Raw genomic sequence first — 5,975 nt, forward strand, 5'->3', positions numbered from 1 at the left:
ATTCTGAACACAGTTCCAATGGGCAACTAAGGTTGAGAGTCACTGTTGTAGGTGGTAAAAGCTTCAGGTCTTGGCCCTTTTTCCTCTCAGGTTCTTAGTTTCTGAAATCAAGAAGACTCTGGTTGGTTCAACTGAAAGGAGAAGGAAGGGTCGGCTCGGTGGCTTACACCTGTAATTCCAGCACTTTGGGAGGCCGAGGTGGGTGGATCATGAGGTCAAGAGATTGAGACCATACTGGCCAACATGGTGAAACCCCGTCTCTACTAAAAATACAAAAATTAGCTAGGCGTGGAGGCATGCGCCTGTAATCCCAGCTACTTGGGAGGCTGAGGCAGAAGAATCACTTGAACCCAGAAGGTGGAGGTTGCAGTGAGCCAAGATCACGCCACTGCACTCCAGCCAGGCGACAGAGCAAAACTCTGTCTTAAAAAAAAAGAACAGGGAAAAAAGAAAGAAAAGAGAAGGAACAGGAATGAGTCCAGGACTGCTCAAGCAAGGGCAGATGTTCCTGCTTGGCTTCAACAAGTAAATTCAGGTATGACCTTTCACAGGGCTCTTCTTTTCCATTCCTACAAACATCCCACCCAGAGGAGAATGACTGTCAAAAGTCATTCTATAGTGACAGAGTTCAGTCTCAGGGGATTAACGAAGCAGCCAGATCTCCAGCTCTTTCACTTCCTCATTTTCCTTGATATCCATATGGTCACAATGGTGGGGAACCTGGGCATGATCACTCTAATTTGTCTGAACTCTCAGCTTCACACCCCCATGTACTACTTCTTCAGCAATCTGTCACTCTTGGATCTCTGCTGTTCCTCCATTACTAACCCTAAGATGCTGGTGAACTTTGTGTCAAAGAAGAACATTATCTCTTATGTAGGGTACATGTCATAGTTCTACTTTTTCCTGGTTTTTGTCATTGCTGGGTGTTACATGCTGATGGTGAAGGCCTGTGACCACTATGTTGCCATCTGTTGCCCTTTGCTTTGCAACGTCATCATGTCTCATGTCACCTGCTCCCTGATGGTGGCTGTGGTCTACACCATGGGACTCGTTGTCTCCACAATAGAGACTGGGCTCATATTAAAACTGCCCTATTGTGAACTCCTCACCAGTCACTGCTTCTGTGACATTCTCCCTCTCATGAAACTCTCCTGATCTAGTGCCTATGATGTTGAGATGGCAGTCTTCTTTTTTGCTAGATTCAACCTGAGAATCATGATCTTAACAGTTCTTGTTTCTTACACCTTCATTCTCTTCAGCACCTGCAGCTTCCACCTTGCAGCTATAGGGATGTTCCACGGATAGACTGCATTCAGGTACTTAAAACCTGCCATAACCAGTTCCCTGGCCCAAGAGAATGTGGCCTCTGTGTTCTACACTACAGCAATCTACGTGCCGAATCCCCTAATGTACAGCCTGAAAAACAAGGATGTAAAAGCTGCCATGCAGAAAACACTAAGGAGTAAGTTTTGTTGCAGATGTAATTATCTTGAGTTGCTGATCAACCCAATACGGTATCAATATAGGAAAGAAGCTTTCTGGAGATTAACAAAACCATAAGTGACTTTCCTTCCAATTTTCTAGTAGTCATACTTCACTCCTGGCAGTCCAGAAGTAAATTACTTTTTCTCAGTCTGCTCTCTACCCTGGTTCTGACCAAATGTTCCTTAGATATAATGACCCCAGCCACCCACCCCAGCCCTTCACCTTAATCAGTCCTTCCTTTTCCTTCTTTCCCTTCAGTATTTCCTTATCTCCTATCATCAGTTATCTCATTTCCACTCAGTATCTTCTAGTATCTCTGTATCTCGGTATCTTTAGTATCTCATTTCTGCTCAGTATCTTCAAAAAATTCCTTGAATGATGTTAAATAAAATTTTACCCCCATACGGAAAAATGTAAATGAGATCATTGATTCTTGAATATCAAGCTAGATCACTTTCTAAAATATCTGTTTGACTTTAATCTGAAACTCTTCAGTCAAATGTCCTGTGATATTTCAACTGATAAAGGGCAAGACATTTTACAACTTTATAAGGTAACAGTTTTGCATAAATTGGTAAGTCATTATAATTTGTATAGTTCAATAGAGTTAACTCTAAAAGGAGTATGGTTGTACTGCTCTGTAGGACGTTAACCATTCACATATCTAACAAGCGATCTTATTTCAGCATGATTTTCTAACTATGTGCATGTATGTGTTTGATTTTGTAGATACATATATAAAATCTTGTAGGTATGTCCTCATACCTTAAATGCTCTTAGAACTAGCTTCTTTGTCTTCCTGGTGGCTGCCTCATTAATAAATGAAATGTAATTTTGACATGTGCTAATAATAAATAAGAGCTGAGCTTTTTAAAATTCATAGTAATGATATGAATGGTTAACATGTATTGGATGCTTAATTCAAGCCAGATGTTACTGTTTATATGCTTTAACTCATTTCTTAATGAAATAGATTCTGTTACTAACTAATTTTACAAATGAGGAAACTAATATTTACAGAGATTGGTAATTTTCTGGCATTTACAGAAGTGATAGCCCCAGGAAGCAAATCCAAATCGTCTTACTCTACTTACCAAATTCTTAGCCAATTGGTAATCCATTTCCTCTGAGCTTGTTGGTTTTGCCATAAACGTGTACTTCAAATTTCAATAGCTCCTTAAAAATAGCTTCAGATCTTTTCCTTCCACTGTCTGCCCACAACTTCCTCCCTTTAGAGAGAGTTTCTTCCGTATGATCAGGGCAGGAATACACTTCACTGCAAAATCTTGTGTCCTGCGTAAATAATTGTCTTCCTGCCCTCTAGGATGTATTTCTACATACTTCTGCCTACCCTATCACCCTGACCCACTAAGTCCAAAACCTACAGGTTGACACTGGTGTGGCCCACATTGAAAGCAAGAGTTGACCCTTGTACTGTACGATATATTTTAAAATCAATTCATGCCATATTTTAATCAATCTTCACAATCCTGGAAGAGTGTATTATTTTTCTATTTTACATAAAAGGAAGCTGGGGCGCATATGTAACTTCTTTAACTCAAGTAGAGATCTTTTGCCTTTAAATTTCAAACTTCATCATCTTTTCAATATTCTACCTGGCCAAGCCTCTCCTAACTTTTCCAGAAGACTTATGGGTATAAAAGAAAATTCTAACAATGATATTGAAACACTTTGGAAAAAGATTGGGGTCACAGAAATAAAGTTTGTACCAAATGCAAGGCAGTTTGGAGGAATTAATCAGGGCCCAGAGCTAAACATCCCTGGGACAAAGAGTTCCATGAAGGGAAGCAATCCTAGCTGAGTCTTGTGTCTCCAATTTCACCCCCAAAAAACAAAATGAAGGCCTTCAATGCATTTTTTAAAAACTCAAACCAAATTCCACACACATTCCAATTAAATGGGTGGCCTGGCCCCAAAGCCCTCCCCTTCCCCACCACCTCCCACACCTCGGTAATGAGAGGGCAGCATAAAACCACAGGGCTCCACCTATTCAGGGCCAGCCCAGGGAGAGCATCCTGGCACCAGTCCCCGGTGAAGCCAGCGTCTGCATCCTCCTCCAGCGACGTACTCGAGCAAACCTCCCTATCATTATCAGTGTTCTGGCCCACAGCATGGCAAGATACTGTAGTCCCTTCTTATCCCCATGGCTTTGCTTTCAGTTACCCACAGTCAACCATGGTCAGAAAATAGGTGAGTCCAGCACAATAAGATAATTTGAGACAGAGAGACATTCACATGGCTTTTATTAAAGCATATTGTTACAATTGTTCTATTTTATTAGTTGTTATTGTTGTTTGTCTCTTGCTGTGCTTAATTTACAAATTAAACTTTATTATAGGTATGTAGGTATAGAAAAAAGCTATTCATGGTTTCAGGCATGAAGTCTGGGAAGGTATCCCCTGCTGATAAGGGAGGACTGCTGTATTTGGAGAATTGTCTCGTGCTCTTAGCACTGATCCTCCCAAGACTGGAATTGCCAACATCCTCTCCCCAGAGCCAGCTGCCTGAAGCTGTTGCATCCTCATTCTGCCTATCCTGGGCTTGCAACCGACTGGCTCTGCACGCCACACACTCAGCAATATGTTCCTTACACATGCAATTGCAGAGCACACACTCTCAGATGCCCTGCTGCCTTACCACACAGGTGCCACCTCCAGGGGCTGAGCCAGGAGTGGCCCCTGGATCTGACAGTCATGTTCCTAGCAGCAGGCTTCCCCTTGTTGCTGATGCCCTGATGTCCCTAGTGGTCCACTTTTGAATTATAACCCACGGTTCAAAAAATCTTTGTCTGAAACAAGTATTTTGGAGACCAAAAAAGAAGGGACCAAAAAACTGTGAGAAAGTTAACATGAATTATTTTCGTTTCCATAATATTCAATGAAAGACCTAGAAATAAGGTATTTTATCTTCAGATTTGTTTTTTATTACCTTGAAAAATAACATTTTAAATCATATGGATCTTGGAATTTGGGCCACAATAATCTTTTCAGGGCCCAGAGCTTCAAAAGTTCTTAAGCAAAGCATTATTCTCTCTGAGTGGCTTTCTGTTCCCCACCTCCAAAGCTCTAATTACACATGATTGGTGCCCAACACTGCCTGGCACATAATATGTGCTGAATAAATGTTATTTCTGTTTCTTCTCTAGTTGCCTTTCCATCTCCTTATAAACCCCATCCAAACCATTATTACATGTATAATTTGGAGCTCTCAACTTGTTCATCCACTACAAAATCTTACTACAGAGAATATGGCACAGCACAGATGATTCTTAGAGCAGTGAAACTACTCTGTATGATACTATAATGGTGGATACATGTCATCATATGTTTGTCCAAACCCACAGAATGTACTACAGGCAGTGAGCCCTGCTGTAAATTACAGATTCTGGATGATAATGTTGTGTCAGTGCAGCTTCATCAATTTTGTGACAAATGTACCTACCACTCTGTTGGGGAATGATGATAGTGGGGGAGGCTGTGCATGTGTTGGGGTAGGGGGTATGTGGGAACTCTCTTCACTTCCCTCTCAATTTAGCTGTGACCTAAAACTGTTCTGAAAAAAAACAAACTCTTAAAAAAGAGAGAGAGAGAATGTGGAACAACAGCGAGCTGGGAGACCTGGCCCTCTTTTTTCTTGTGATGTGATTTGCATACTGAATTATCCATGGAGGGAGCCCCAACCTCATGTCACCTGTTTTTTCACCACAAAATGAGGAATGCATCAGCTCCTGTAATTTCTCCTTGTGGGAAATGATAATGGGAAACCAATCCCAAAGGCTTTCTTCCTGCTCCTTCTCCTTTCCTTCAAGACCACCCCCAGCCTGCATCTAGGCTCAAAATCCAGGCCATAAATCCTCTAAAAGATGTCACCTATCCCAGGGTAGATATCAACATCAAAACTATAAGAACCTGATGCCAAAATGCAGGTTAGCTGATGCCACCCACGGCTGGCCTGTCTGGTTCAGTAGCTGTGTGGAAGGAGAAGAATTCCCAGAGCCGAATCCAGAGTCAGTGCATTTGGCTGGCCTGGGGCAGATGGCAGAGTGCTGTTCCCATTCTTTCCATGGCTCAGCAGAGCCCCACCAGAAAACCTGGGCACAGGAGGTGGCAGACAGTGCCTGCCAGATGCAAAAGTTTCTAAAGAAGTGAAGCATGGTCTCCAGAAAATTCCTTATTGGTTGTGTTGCAGCTCTCATTCTCCATTCCTGCAGAGCGCTGATGGAAAAGAGTGTTCTTGTTCCAGAGCTTCCTATCAGGAGTTCTTTCCCAGTAACTTCAGTAACAGGCAGGCTACCTTCATGGTCATCCCATGTAGGAACTTCCCAGTGACCACAAACATGATCAGACTGGTCAAGACAAGATAAGTTCGGTCTGCCACATTAGATCAGCAGTCTCAAGATTCTCATGCCATTAGATAGACAGTAAATGCACATAACATTCTCTGCTTCGAGTTTCTTTTATTCATCT

General features: G+C 42.1%; 1 pseudogene; it reads left to right on the forward strand.

Moving 5' to 3' along the window:
* Positions 1 to 585: 585 nt before the first annotated feature.
* On the forward strand, positions 586 to 1,563 carry LOC107967309 (olfactory receptor 8A1-like; annotated as a pseudogene).
* Positions 1,564 to 5,975: the final 4,412 nt, after the last annotated feature.

Source organism: Pan troglodytes, chromosome 9 (genome assembly GCF_028858775.2).
Source record: "Pan troglodytes isolate AG18354 chromosome 9, NHGRI_mPanTro3-v2.0_pri, whole genome shotgun sequence".
NCBI lineage: Eukaryota > Metazoa > Chordata > Mammalia > Primates > Hominidae > Pan > Pan troglodytes.